At 43.6% G+C, this 14507-nt stretch overlaps 1 protein-coding gene across 7 annotated transcripts in view; it reads left to right on the top strand.

Moving 5' to 3' along the window:
• The window catches only part of LOC124408381, a 164644-nt gene that overhangs the window by 63896 nt on the left and 86241 nt on the right, over positions 1–14507 (top strand). The window contains exon 1 of one of the 7 annotated variants that reach the window (XM_046885287.1): positions 10476–10654. The exons of the other annotated variants lie outside the window; for them this stretch is intronic. The gene's annotated coding sequence lies outside the window, so the exon portion shown is untranslated. Of the gene's footprint in view, positions 1–10475; positions 10655–14507 lie in introns of those variants that run through there. 7 annotated transcript variants of the gene reach the window in all.

A 14507-nucleotide genomic window follows, 5' to 3' on the forward strand; every position in this document is an offset into this window, starting at 1 on the left:
GCGACCAATTATATATACCTCGTCCTTCTCTTCTTTATATTAAAAACTTGGTACAAAAAGACAGTCACCCTTCGCCCCTCACCCCTCGCCGTTCACCACCCTCGGCGCCAGGAAAATACCCCAGGGGCTCCGGAGGAAATTAAACTCGAGTGTTTGGATACCTTCGAGCACCCGCTGAGGCTCCAGCTGGCTGAGTCGCGATACTCGCTAATCCCCCCCCCCCCTTCCCCCCCATCCCCCCACCTCGTTTTCTTTAATTTATCAGCTGCCACGTGTGCCCTGCATATTATACTATACGCATGGCTTATACACATCAGATTTTTGCTCGTATTTGCACTGTAACGTGAAACGAAAATTCTTTAGTGCCGATCAAGTTTTTCTTTATCCCTGAATATTGTTTCTCACTATCAGTTGTGATCGATATCCAATATCGCGTCGTTGACGTTGCTTTGATCATCGTTATCGTCATCCTCGTTATCGTTATCGTCTGCTTCACGGCCGCCCGGCCGCCACGGTTACCGGTTTTGTTGTTCTTGTTGCCGCGGTACTCGTTGTCATCGTCGTTGTTGTTGTTGTCGTTGTTATTTTCGCGTAGTGGATGGCGCACCGCGTTATCTAATCCTCTACACGCACACTCCTCATTGGGCCATAATTAATATTCAATGTGGTCGGGAGACTTTGGTAGAACTTGATGTCCCTCCTCCACCAACACCTTCCAATAACCCCTGCTTTGCACCCCGCTTGTCTGATAACTCTTTACTTTCTATCGAAATCGGTCGAATAACACACACCCCGGCAGCGATAATCCTCTTAATTATTCAACGGCGATGTGTGTTATATGTATAGGTATAAAGGTATAAGTGTAAAGGCTTAAGAGGGTGAGACCACCACCACCTAGCCTGCCTTTGTAGACTCGCCCCAGCATCTCTCGGGGTTCCTGATAATTTATGCAACAACAACACCCTCGGCTGGATCTTCGAGACGACGACGGGTGGTTGGTTGCTTGCTTGCTTGCTTGCTTCGTTCCACTCTGTCTCTTGTTATATTCACATGCATACATACAGCAGCGTCTAGCTGAACACGCCGTCGCGTCATGCGTCAGACGGATCATCAGGATATAAAGATTCGAACGGAACAGGTGACACTGAAGGAAATTGAGTTTTGAGCCGATCGAATCGAACAGCCGCTGCTGTCGGTTTTCTTCAAGGATCGACGAATTCCTCTTTCGTGGAATGAAAATCCTCGCAGTTTGTTCTCTTCGTATTCGGTATGGCTCTTCTGCAGTGTGTTTGTGTTGTGCATACATGTATATATACGATGAGTATACCTATATGCATATAGGTTTATATATTTATATACATATATATATATATATTGCAGAATATCCCGCAGATTCGATCATGCGTACATAATACAAGAATCAAGGATCGAACCAGATTTCCGTGTCGCCGCCGGCGTTACAGCAACCCTAGAACCGGGACCCGTTAATGGGATTCATTAATTAATTAATAACAGGAGCCCACCCTCCTCCCCTCATTCAGGACGAACCCTTCCGAATTAGGCACGAATCAATATTCCCAGCTCTCATATACTATCCACCATACATGTATATACATATAGACCCGAAACCGTCAACTTCGTCCTTGATACTCGTGTGGTCCTGCTGACGAATCTTCCAAGGGAGATTAATTATACGTTAATCGTTCTGGAGCGTGGAATGCTTCTGTGCAATTTGGAAGGAGGGTGAAATGTTGGAGGAATTTTTAGTAATCCGAAATTGTGATTGTTGCAAAAATCATATCTTAGTAGTACTAGTTTCGGTAGACTAATAATTTGGAGAAGTTTTTAGAAAATTGAGAATCTCTCCGTTCAGCATTACGGCTCGACTTGCCGATTTTAGGGGATAATTTTTTTAAGTTGTAATTTACGATTCGAATTGGGGAGAAAATTTACTTCTTTTACGTATCGTGGATTATTGTTGCAGGTACGTAGTAGACGGGTTAAATAGGCGATGTGTTGTACGCGTTATATAGGATCACCGCGATGACCGCAGACTTTATATATTACGCAACTCGCTAAAAGTTATTCTCCGACGAGAAGAATTATGCGAGGCAGCTGCCGCCGACGATGCCCAGCCAACCGGTAGCCGTTTCTTCTCCTTCTCGACGGCATGGCTGCTTCTGCTTCTGCTTCTGCTTCTGCCTCTGCTGCTGCCTCTCAGCCTCCATCCCCTTTTATCTCCCCTCGATTCCCCCTGTTATTCGTCTACCCGCACGATTCTTGGCCGAAGGAACAATTCCTCAACGCTCGATCTCGATAATTCCTCGTTTTCCTCTCTCTCTCCCTCTCCCTCTCACTCTATATATATATATATATGAGTGTGTGTATATATATATATATATCTTAATTGCTTCTCTTTCACCCCCTTCCACGTTTTCTCACTCTCCATTACCCGAATTTATTATTCCTCTGATATATATGTATACGTATAACGGAAAAAGTTTAACAGAGATTTTTGATTTTAAATAAGATATTCTATGGTCGGGATCAACACGCGTGCCAAATTATTCTTTCCGTTTTCTGTTATATTTTTGTAAATAATATACCATGCGAATTACACGTATTCGTATTCTGTCAAGATTCAATTATATAATACAAATATACATATGTATATATATACCCACTTCATATCCTAATATCAGGTATTCGTTCCGGCTGTGAAATATAAAGAATACGAATTTACAGCGAACAATCGGGTGAAAGAATAGAAAAGAAAAAAAAAGAAAGAAAAAAACAACACAGATAAAACAAGGCAAAGTAAAAGAAAAACGACATTACGAAAGCTGTAAATTTGTTCGATACCGCAAATAACACATACATACACATGAGTGCGTCATGTATACGTATATATTATACGGAGAGAAGAGGGCCGAGGAGTGAGATAAAGGTTCCCTCCGAGGCGATTGCAGCGTAGGCACCAAAGCCTTCGGTTAGTAGGTATACGTTGGTACTATTCGAGTCTATGCCGTTCCCGCACTCGCGTATGTAGGCCAACACTTGACTAATTAGAGAATGATTCCGTCGGTTAAATTGCACGCTGTAAATTAGGCGAAGACTTTATTGGCCGCCGGTTGTTTCTAAAGTTTAAATGGACGGTCGAGTTGCGGTACGAATTTCAGGCTTGAAACTCCCCGGACGAGAAAAGCTTGGTTAATACATGCAGCAGAGAGGGGGCAGGGAGGGGGAGAGGGGGTTCCTTGTACGAGTCGCGGTGCGAAAATGCCAAATGTATTTTCTCGCCTCTTATCCTCGTCTCAGGCTAGGGATCTCATATTCTTCTTCTTTGCCGCCTCGATTTTTCATCGCGACGGAAACAAAGTCAGTTTTTTGTCGCCCGACTGTTTAATAATGGAGTTTTTTTTTTCTGCCGGGATAAATTATTTACGGAATTGCGCCGCGGTTGTGGGAAATATTTCATACCTCGATATACTTACGTCGAGTCTTGGCTCGAGTTTTTTTGCGCAAATATTACAATAACACTTTATTGCGTTGTTATTGTATTTGTAGACGATTACAGGGATACGTTGGAAACCCTCTGAGGGGAAAACAAGATCAAGAATCAAGACGCGCGGTAAAAATGAAAGCTGCAGCAGAGGGATGGAAAGCGGGGTCGTGTTTAGTTATCCTTAGAAATTCTCTATCCCATGCGACACGCGCACTTTAATGCTTTCGGACGGGGTTTGCAAGGGATTCCGAGGGCGGAGTAGGACAAAGGCGTTCGGGGGATGCGATGGCTACCGCACACTACTGTGCACACCCGTAATTCATGTTCGCCTGCTAGCTAGTGCAGCATGGGAAAGGGAGAATTACGAGGTCACTTCCGGTGGCGCCTGCACCCGCTTCCGGTTCCGGCTACTCGCCGCCACCGTTTCAGTCGAATTGGCGAGCAATGCAACGAAACTTTTCAGCACAATGCTGCTCGCAACTTTCCCATCGCGACGCTGCTACTAGCTGTGTACAATATCTCTGTATACGGGGGGATTCCATGCGAAAACGAACCAACGTCTCTGACCCTCGACTGCATTTCTAACTTTGTTTAAAAAAGGATTCTGCAATTGTGTACCAACTCTGAAACAGTAGGTACCCTAAATTTTTTCACATTTCAACATCTTTTTTCATTCTCAGAAACTCTATTTTCTATTCGAAACATTTCAAGACCCGTCGCATGATGAACGAAATTTTTTCTAGTCAGCTAAAACGTTGTTTGAACGGTCTAAGTGTTTCTAAAAAATTCTCAACAATTTTATTTTTCACTTTAAACTTTTCTATTACCGATGTATTATACGTGTATAAATGAACGGAAATGAAGATTGAAAATTTTCGGGGTTTCAATCGGGGCAGAAGATCGCGGCATTGAAGTTATGCGGGAAAAAAATTAGCAAGGGACTCGAGGCCTACGGGGTAGGAAAGAAATACTTGTGCAGGCGGGTCGGAAGTCGCGTTGAGAAGCGAGGAGAGGAGAGGATCAGAGGCAAGTCTTAGTTTTGACGGTAAATTGGCAATTTAACAAATTTCCAAAGTTTCTTATAGCGCGGCGAAACTTTTTCCGATATACAATTCGCGATTCTACTATATGGGCATGTACATGTATATGTATGCTGCACATATAGACATGTATAATGCGTGCTTTATACCTAAGACCGATTTGAATTCACACAATATTATGTGAGCCCCGATAACACGTGAACATATTTTCAATTTTACGTACGAATACCTGAAATGATTGTTCGGAATCTTCGAGTATTGCAATTGAAGGATAAGGTACCTTATATACAATATTATTGACCGGAGTTGTATAAAAGTTGGACCTCGTTATTGATTATGTACTATATTCACAATCAGCCCGAAGCGCTTGGTAATGGAGTTTAGGGGTTTTCCTCCCCTCCACTTTCCCTCTTTCCATACGTATTTTATTCTATTTTACTTTTCAAATTATATAATTATCTGTCTTCTATTTTTCGTTCTTTTTTTCGTTCCTACATCGAAACAAAGAAGCGAAGGTTGGTCGCGGTACACATCTGTGAGAGAACGACGTCCTCGTCGCGGAAAGGCAGCGGGCTGCTATGGAGGTACTGAATTTCCGTTAATTGCTTCGACAAAGTTTTCTGAAAGAACGTTTTATAGAGAACGTCGGAGGAAAGCACCGGAGCGCGTCTCATTCCTACGCGCTATTCGAGAGATGGCGAGAGATGGAATCCAACCGAATAGCTGACTGCCGGCTACCGGCTCTACATGAATACATATAATACAAATGCATACACACACACACACACAAGCACGTGCCTATGTAGTATATGAGGGAGAAAGAGAGAGAGGGTGAGATGGCGCGAGGCTGGAGAACGAGAAAGGGAGAGAGTCATAGGCAGAAACGTACGTACGTCGGTGTTCCGGTACCATCGAACCTCCTCCCCACGTAACGCAGACACATTCTCAGCATTGAACGCACGCATCGCCATGTCGTTGGTAGTCGTGACGCCGGAGCGAGCTAAATGTTGGCAATTCGGAGCACTCTGTTCCCTGATTGCATTTAATTACAGGAGGCAACCAACGAGCGCGGAACACTCCGCAATTGCTGTATTGTACGACTAGGACAGAGGCTGGCCAAGCTCCGAAGGGGACCCGAAAGTTGGCTGCCGTTATGCGCCCCCCTCCCCCCCCCCCCCCCACTCTCTCTCTCTCTTCATTATTTTTGCATATTCAACATTTCTTCTCCCCCGTGATCTCTCGGCTATTAGGTACTGTAATTCGCTGGATTCGATCTCCTGCTTATAACCATAGAATTTTGTTGATCTTGCGACGATGATTTGGTGGTATGGCGAGAAGAGGGTCAGTGGGTTCGCATCTCCTATATCCGTGGACCGGGTGCGACGTTGCACATGCATGGAGATCGAGTATTCGGCTGACGAAAAGAAAAGAGAAAAAAAAAGAAAGAAAAAAAAAAAGGGAGGAGAAGGCTCCTCTTCGTGGGCTTATGCGGCCTCCGGTGGGCACCGAGCCAAAGAATTCTGGCGTTGAGAGCGCTCAGGACCTATCACAACAACCCTAAACTAACTCGGGCGTAATAAACTTTATTCGGCGAGGTCGTTGTCGAAATGCTTCCAGATTCGTTAAGTGAGCAAAGTGAGTAGAAAAAAGAAAAAAAAAAAAAACAACGAGAAATGGAAATACAGACGAAAGATGAAATTAAAAGTGTACGATTTTTTATAATAGTAGGTGTGAAAACAAGTTGAGAAGTCCTGGTGAACAAGGAACAATCCCTGCGCCAGGATGGCGTGGAGGACTAACAACGTAGTTATTATACATGATCGCTCTGGCTTTTCGAGTAGTTTTAGTCCTCATTCGTCCGTCCGTAGGAAGGTAAGCTTGAGCTGAATATGTCGGCCATTTATCAGCGAACTGTGATCGTAAGCTGTAATATACTGGATGGCGGATAAGTTACTGCTAGGGACAAACATTAATTTCGCTGGGGTCTCTTCCCTGGAGGCTATTCTGCCCCGTTAACGGATGGTCCCCGTCCTCAGACGCATTGATCCCTTTTAAGAACGCGCGCGATGCCTTCCTTGTGCCACCGCGTCGTGGACCCGAAGAAGAGGAAGACGTAGAAGGAGAAGGAGGAAAAAGAAACTGCGAAGGACCAGCGAGCCAGAGAGGACCAAAGGAAGAGAATCTTCTGGCTCGGAAAATGTATTTGGAATATTTGATACGACCCTGTGTCCGCTCCGTTCCATTGTCCGAAAAAGCGGAAACAGAAAAAAAAAGGTGAAAATATTTTTCACTGCGATATTCGGGGCTCCGTTTTATCCCTCTTCGGAAGCTTTTGATGGCTCGATGCGTATTCCAAAAACCCTCTAGAAAAAGAAATAAAATGCGTTAACCAAAAAAAAAAGAAGAAGAAGCATAAACGACGATGTACTGTAAAAAGTTTAGTAGGAAAGACTGTATTACCTAGTCTGGACTTGAAACGTCTTTGTTCCGAGTCTCTGTTGTGCTGCGGCTGGATAATGAGGTTGGAAATGAGGAGGTAAGAGATTCTCGGGTGATCCACTCTCGCGGTTCCGCAAACGATATACCCCCTTACAACCCCATGATGGAGAGACGCGTGCCACCGGGTCGTACGGTCATACCAGTCCGGTAATAAATCCCGAGGCCCGTCCGCCCGATTAAGATTGATCGTTCGCTCCTTCTTCCGAAGCTCGAACGTCACGGGTGCCCTTTTTAACGGAACCCTTAACTCTCACTTTCGAGGGGAAAACTCTCTCGGAATCACCTTTCCACCGGTCGAACCTCCTTAACGAGGCGTGCCGCGAATATATATATGTATATGCAATCTCCACACAAGAACACGATTTTGAGAGAGAGAGAGAAATGTGCTATCGTAGCTAGATCCAAGGGGTAGTTTTTTCCGATCTATATCAATATTCGGAAAATACGATTTTCCGCGTGGATGCGATAAAACGTCGGGTTGAGGGGGGAGGGGAGGGAGGGGGGGGGGGCTTGAGGAAACTTGGCCGAGATCCATCGCGCGCTTGTAATTTGCGCCGGCGATGAATGGCGAGGAGAAGGAGGAGGAGGAGGAGGAGGTGATGGTGGTGGAAAAAAAAGCAAAGGAATAAAAAGAGGACTGACTATAAGACGGAGAAAGAGAAGAATCAGCTTATTTTCGAACGAATAATATTTCGACGAGGAGAGTCGAGTCTCTCGCGGCTGCCGCGAGGGCTGATGTAGGTATACCCACCGTTTTTTGGCGCCCGACCAAGAGTGACACCACAGTAGGAAACGCCACGTAACTACCAACGTTTGCGATCTAACCTGTAGGTATACCGATTCGAATCTGCGATCATGCGGCCGGATATCCCCGTAAACAAACTACAAACTACAAACTACAAACTACAAACTACAAACTACATACTTACGTGATGTGAGGAAAGAAGGTGTGTCAGAATTGAAGACCGATTTTCGCTCAGTCTACGCATATCAAAGATAAAACGTCGCAGTGATCACGTAAATGGGTTACTCGAGGTTACTTATTTATTTCCCTATATTCTGTTTTACTGAAATTGCCACTTTGTGCAGTGTCAAAAGTTGGGAAAATTATAATATAAACACTAAAGGGTGGAATGTCAAGCCTGTATGACGTCACCTTGGATATGTTCACCTTAATTCTTTCCATCATGGATGCATGAGAGCCTCTCGTTCACCGGTCTCCGTAGGAGTTTTGGATACGTCGCGAGCACCTTGGATAATCAGAGAATCCAAGCTTACGTGGGTATCATTGCCGCGTAATCATACAGCTGCCAACAATGAGATCAACTCGCGAGACGCCGAGTTTTCGGACTCCACACCCCTACATCAGACTCGACAGCCTTCTCTTGGCACGTGACCACTTCCAAGCCAAGGTCTCTCATCGTCGGCTGTGATCCGGTGGTCTCTCTGCGGCGTGGCGGTACGTTTCCATGACAATTACGCCGAAACGTCGTTAATCATGCGCGTCATTTGCCGGGACAAGAATATGTCGCAAAATATTATTGCTCTTTCTGTCACTGTGTTTATACGAGCGATAATGTTATAACGCTGCTAACGATATGGATATGATATGTACGTACATCTTGATGCTTTTCGAGTTAGGATTGTCGCGAGTGATTAATGCTTTACATGCTTCTGACTGACTGACTCTTCCTGTTCAATATCATGTACCTATAACGTATTCGCCGAACTGTTCGAGTCAAGATCGATTTGGTTGTTCAAAATTTTTTTTTTATTCTTTAAAAGATTTTTTTTGTCAATTTTTCACCGCTCTTCAAAGGTCCGTGTTCCGCTGACCCTGAATCCTTGACTTTTGGAACAGTGGCCTGAATTCAGACGCCCGTCGGACCCTTGGGTTTTAGAATTTAGAAACTGGTGTTTCTTGTCGGTTATCCACCATTGTCAAATCGCCGATTGAAAAAACAAACATCCGATTTTCCACATTCTCCAAGTATAACATACAGCATATGTTCGAAAACATATAAGTTTGACATAAACAGTTTTGCAGGGTATTTTTGATAAATCCACTGCAATTCTTTCTGTCTCTCGTAAAGTTTGGTTTATTTTTATTTCGACCTTAGTCGTTTTTCACTCTCGCTGATGAGCTGGCATGCGTCTCTTCCACTCTGTTTACGAACAAATCGCGATGAGATATTACGACGGTGAAACAATAGTCAGTCCCTCGCGAAAATTTTTCTCGTCGAGTTATTCCGTCAAGTCTAACAGGAGGACAGAAGACGTAGGTACCGGAATGACACAAGGTAATAATAAAATTCGCCGTTATATTCTAGTCGAGACTAATAGCCAGATTTCCGGGCGGCGGTGATCGAATGTAGTGTCGTCTCATCTCAACCGCACATAACATGATGTATAATATAATCATCGGTGCGAAAATACATCGGCTATTATAATATACATAGATGCCGATTAGTTGACCGTATATTTTTCTTAGTTATATCACTATTATTTTTTCCACCTCTGAGTTGTCGTTGTCGTCGTCGTCGTCGTCGTCGTCGTCGTCGTCAGGATGAGCGTCATTATGCCCAGAAATAGATTCTACATACACAGTTTTGCCGACGTGTTTCGCCGACGAGTCGTTAGTCCGTTCGCTTCTTTTCTCTCCTCTGCACATCCCGTCTTCGTCGTCGTCGTCTTCGTCGTCTTCGTCGTCGTCTATACATACATATATATATAGTTCGTTACGAGCGCCTGCGCGCTTCGTCGGCGAAATACTGAAAGACGCAACGGCGGCCGGCCAGCTTCGGAATCTGAAACGAGCTTTCCATCCCCGCGTCCGAAGACGGGAGACCCGAAAGCCCCCACAGGTGGTGGGCGTCCCGACGCCGAGCGCCGCTGCGCCGGGACAAACAACTATAACGTCGCACCATTTCGGCAGCATTGCGTTACGTCGCGTCGCGTCGCGTCTCGCTGCGTTGCGTCGTGCAAACCGTGTTTTATACCTGTTATCATCGCTGTTGTGCTATCCGATCCGATCCTATCCTATTATATTCTATCCTATTCCATTCTATTCTATTCTATCCTATCCGTGAGTCGTCTTCGTCATGCTTTCAATTCCACCGGTCGGAAATCGGCCGACTGGTCGTCCTCACGTGGCGATATAACACGTCACACGACTTTTTCACGTCAGATGCGCATCGATGGAAGGATAATAACTTTATCGCATATTTTATCGGGACGTTTCGGGAACGTAAGATGAACAGGGGAACTGCCGTTCGTTTGATCAGAGTAACGGAAACCTCTTAAAATAGGAGAAACGTTTGTCAAAGTGTTACCGCAGCAGTAATCATCTCTTGATTATACTTCAGTTTTCTTTCAAACCTATGCGATGATGGACGCGTGTGAGTTTCATTAACAGTGGAACAGCGGCGGTTGTTTATAAGTGAAACGGAAACGAGAAAGAAAAACAAACAAACGTACGTACATATGGAATGTTGTGATGATCATGGAATTAAAAACGAACTTGGACACAACGTCGTTAGCATTTCATTGTAAAACGATATCTTCACTTCAAGACAAAAATTATTACGGATAATTTCATGAATTTTACAAGGTTTGTGACGATATACACTCTCGTTATTTACGGTAACATATATTAACTCTAATATAGAATAACTTACTTCCAAAGGTATCTAATAAAACTTGGCGACGATTATTTATTTTACATCAATGCCACGGATAAGACAATATTCCACGTACATTTATCAAGACATCTCGCATGAATGCGGACCAGGAATCTCTATAACATACCTACCGTCATATCCGTCCGGAATTGATAATTTATTCCTCAAAGTCCCCCCTCCCCCATTCTCTCTGTTGTTCAGGTCATCGCACTTCGGAACACAATTCTTGAACTCGTTGTCAGAGTTTACGAACACCACAGTTTTGGTTTTCTCTATTCAACAGATTTAAATTGAAGAATCTACGTCGACTTGATCTCGGTATATGTATACCTCTATACGTGGGTACCGGTGTATACCTATATGTATAGCTGAGTGAGTCGGACGGTTCGGTAGATTCGAACTCGGATCTTCCCGCGGGTGAAACGCTCCAGCCTTCCTTCAACTAAAACTCCTCGCGTTCTCCTCCATCGCCGAGCTTTTCCTTCCCAACGGCTGGAACAAACGGTCTCTTTCCATGAATATCCCCTGTTTTCGTGAATACTTGAGTAGAAGCGGATGCCTTCTCGCGAACCCCATCAAAAGCACGTTAACGTTGCCATGACGATAGGCGACGAGAGAGACAAAATGACGCTGAGGATGGTATGGAGGAGAGTCGTCAGTTTTACCTTTCCGTCCCGGTATACTGTAACTTGTAGGTATATACAGGCTTTCGACGGAGGAGGATAATCTACGATTATACTTATTTTCACGTTATTGTCGTCGACGCGATGCATTGGATACATAAAGATGCATTTTGTCATGAAATTTTTATCGCTCATCATTGACGGGGTGGTGTGTAGGTACTTGGATGCTTCTCATTCTCTTTGGCTCTCTTTACCTTGTCGTAGAAACGACGGTGGTACCGATTTAGCGTCTGCTTTTTCAATATCGACGTGTGACTCTTGATTGGATCAAGACGTCGTCGCGACGCCGACGAGGTAAGGAAGGAAGGAAGGAAGGAAGGAAAGAGGGTAGTTGGTAGTTGGTTGGTTGGTTAGGAAAATTGGGGACACGCGCGGGCAGCTGTTCACTACTCATCTGTACGTCCCTCCATCTTGGATATTTCTGACTTTCGGACTCGGCATGCATCGTCCATCTTGGCATCAATAGGCCACTCGGTGAATAATGAGAATAAGAAGAAGTAGACGGAGTAGAAGAAGAGGACGCTCGGAGTTTCTACTTCTATCCTACAAAATCGGAAAGCTCTATGATCCTTGGTGGTAAAAATTATCCCTCAAGCTTGAGAATTCTTTTTAAATTTTCGACACCGCGCGTTGATCTTGGCATGCGGAATAGAGAACGATTTTATACCTTGCTACGTTATAATATGTGTATACTATTTTGAAAAGTAGTCTCTCTGTTAGAATATTATTATTAATAACAAAGTTTATGAATTCACGCCGTTCATTCGTCATTGAAAAATCAAGCCAGTCGTCAGCCGTCAACGTCACTCAAAGTCCTCATACTCTTCGACGTGTTTCTCCTACTGTGAACCATCCTCGTTCTCCTCGCGATTTTACTCAGTACTATACATACTTCATCTATTCCTCCTATTCGATCCTCGCGATCATCGGACAGAGCGAAAAGCTAAGGGTACCATAGTTCTGTCCTAATTTTGGCGGCACTCCATAACCCTGTACAAAAATCTAACGTGTAATCATCGAGTCGGATATCCTATAAAAGTCAAAAAACTCTTTCAACTCTCTCATAATCGTTGAATTATATTTCCACGTGTCATATTGGCACACCTATTATGCGGATTTTTGTGGGTCGATCATCGACGATGAATTCCCGAAAGCTAATCAGTCATTAGCTTATCATTCGTGTTAAAAGATTTATCCCATACCTGCAGAATGTCGGTATTCTTCTCTCCTTTCCTTTCTCTCTCTCTCTCTCTCTCTCTCTCTCTCTATTCTTGAGACACTTTCTCTCTGTTTACCCTGTCGGGTCTTGTTTTGTTTGCTTACCGAGGTAAAATGCTACACGGGAGAAGATGAAACAACGCGCTCTGAGAAACAGTAGCCTTTCGCGATGGTCCGCAGTTTCCGAGTGGGTACATAACTGATATAATATAATATCGCCAAGAACAACAAGCCTGGAGATGGAGATGGAGATGGAGATGGAGATGGAGATGGAGATGGAGATGGAGATGGATGAACAAACTTGAATGATTGAACCGAATGGAATAACATTAACTTTGCACTTTTTCCCTCTCGTCTTCTCATCACTTCTCGTATCCACCGGCTCTTATTTTAGACGAACGGATCTTTCGAAAATTAAGCACTTCTCAAATTACAAGTTATTTCTATACCCACCGTTTGCCATCCACACTTAAGATACTCCGTACAACCTTGACTTTTTCTCTCTCTTTTTTACTATCCCGTATATCATATATTTTTTTTGTTCTTTTTTCTTTTTGAAAATATTCAACCATACCGCGTGGTGTTTTTGTGTTTTACAGACGCACACACACACACGCACGCACATTACATGTATTTGTATGCCAGCTGTGGTATAATAACCGTATACCGGTTGCTTCTGACCATTTGAACCTGTACGGTATAAGATATTATTTATGACTACGCTTCTGAGCGTGCAGTAGGTATTCCGTATAGCCAAACAAACAAATATAATCCGCGAGCAAACGGCCAAACCGGCAAGCAAAGTAATCCTCTACTCTCACTCTCGGACATATATTTTATATGTATATACAGACACGCCGCAAAACCGTATACATTTATATACAAACGCTTCGGAGGCTGCGGAGGATGATACCGATGTATATATATGTATATAGATATGTGTGTGTGTGTATAGTAGAATCCGTTTTATATTTATGGGGATTTCCGGAATTGACCCGTTAATTGATCGCACGTACAATTTGTGTTCAATTTTTTCCAACATATATCTTACTTTTTCTTTTCCAATAATTTTTAACCGAGCTATGAAAAGCAAGAAAAAACAAAAAATCTTGGGAAAGTTGTCACGTTTTTTTTATGCAATAACTTATCGAATTGATCAGGTTTTAAACAAATGACAAAAGATGACAAGCGTTGTGTATGTTTTCTTCGTTTTCAATATTTTACCTCAAAGTGATAATATAGTTAGGATATTTGTTTAACCACAGGGAAATAATCCCCAAAGATCACCCTAAGCTAGGGTGAAAGTACAGTAAATAAAATTTATTCTCCTATCAACTGTGTTCCTTTGAAAATCACCTCGAATTTTCTTAGTTTAAGGTGTACATATCCTCTTAACGTTAATAACTTTATCAGCCTCTTTCGGATCGTGATTAGAAAGCCGAAAACTCGCGAACCGTCGTTTATCTTTCTTATTGATTTTCACAATCGTTCACCCATGTCACGTGTATTATTATACATTTTACACGTACTTCGTATGTAATACCTAATACCTGTATAATAATACCGCCGTATAAAACGAAGATACGCGAAGACGCGACGGACGCGCAAGCTAACGAGGCGTTAACTATGAACCGATGTCGCGTGTCTTGTCCGACGTCACTCTCACCGCCAGCAACCTCCGGGTCTGTAATACGTAGCTCTAGGTAGGTATGGAGGTACGTAGGTACAGGTATAGGTATAGGTATAGGTAGACGTTGGCATTTACACGCTCTTCCTATCTATCAGCTTCCGAAAACCCTGCTCGGAGCCTGACTCATCTCCGAAAACAAATATTGAACCACATTATAACTATAAACTTGGCGTTTACGTACGTATAACGTAG

Source organism: Diprion similis, chromosome 7 (genome assembly GCF_021155765.1).
Source record: "Diprion similis isolate iyDipSimi1 chromosome 7, iyDipSimi1.1, whole genome shotgun sequence".
Lineage (NCBI taxonomy): Eukaryota > Metazoa > Arthropoda > Insecta > Hymenoptera > Diprionidae > Diprion > Diprion similis.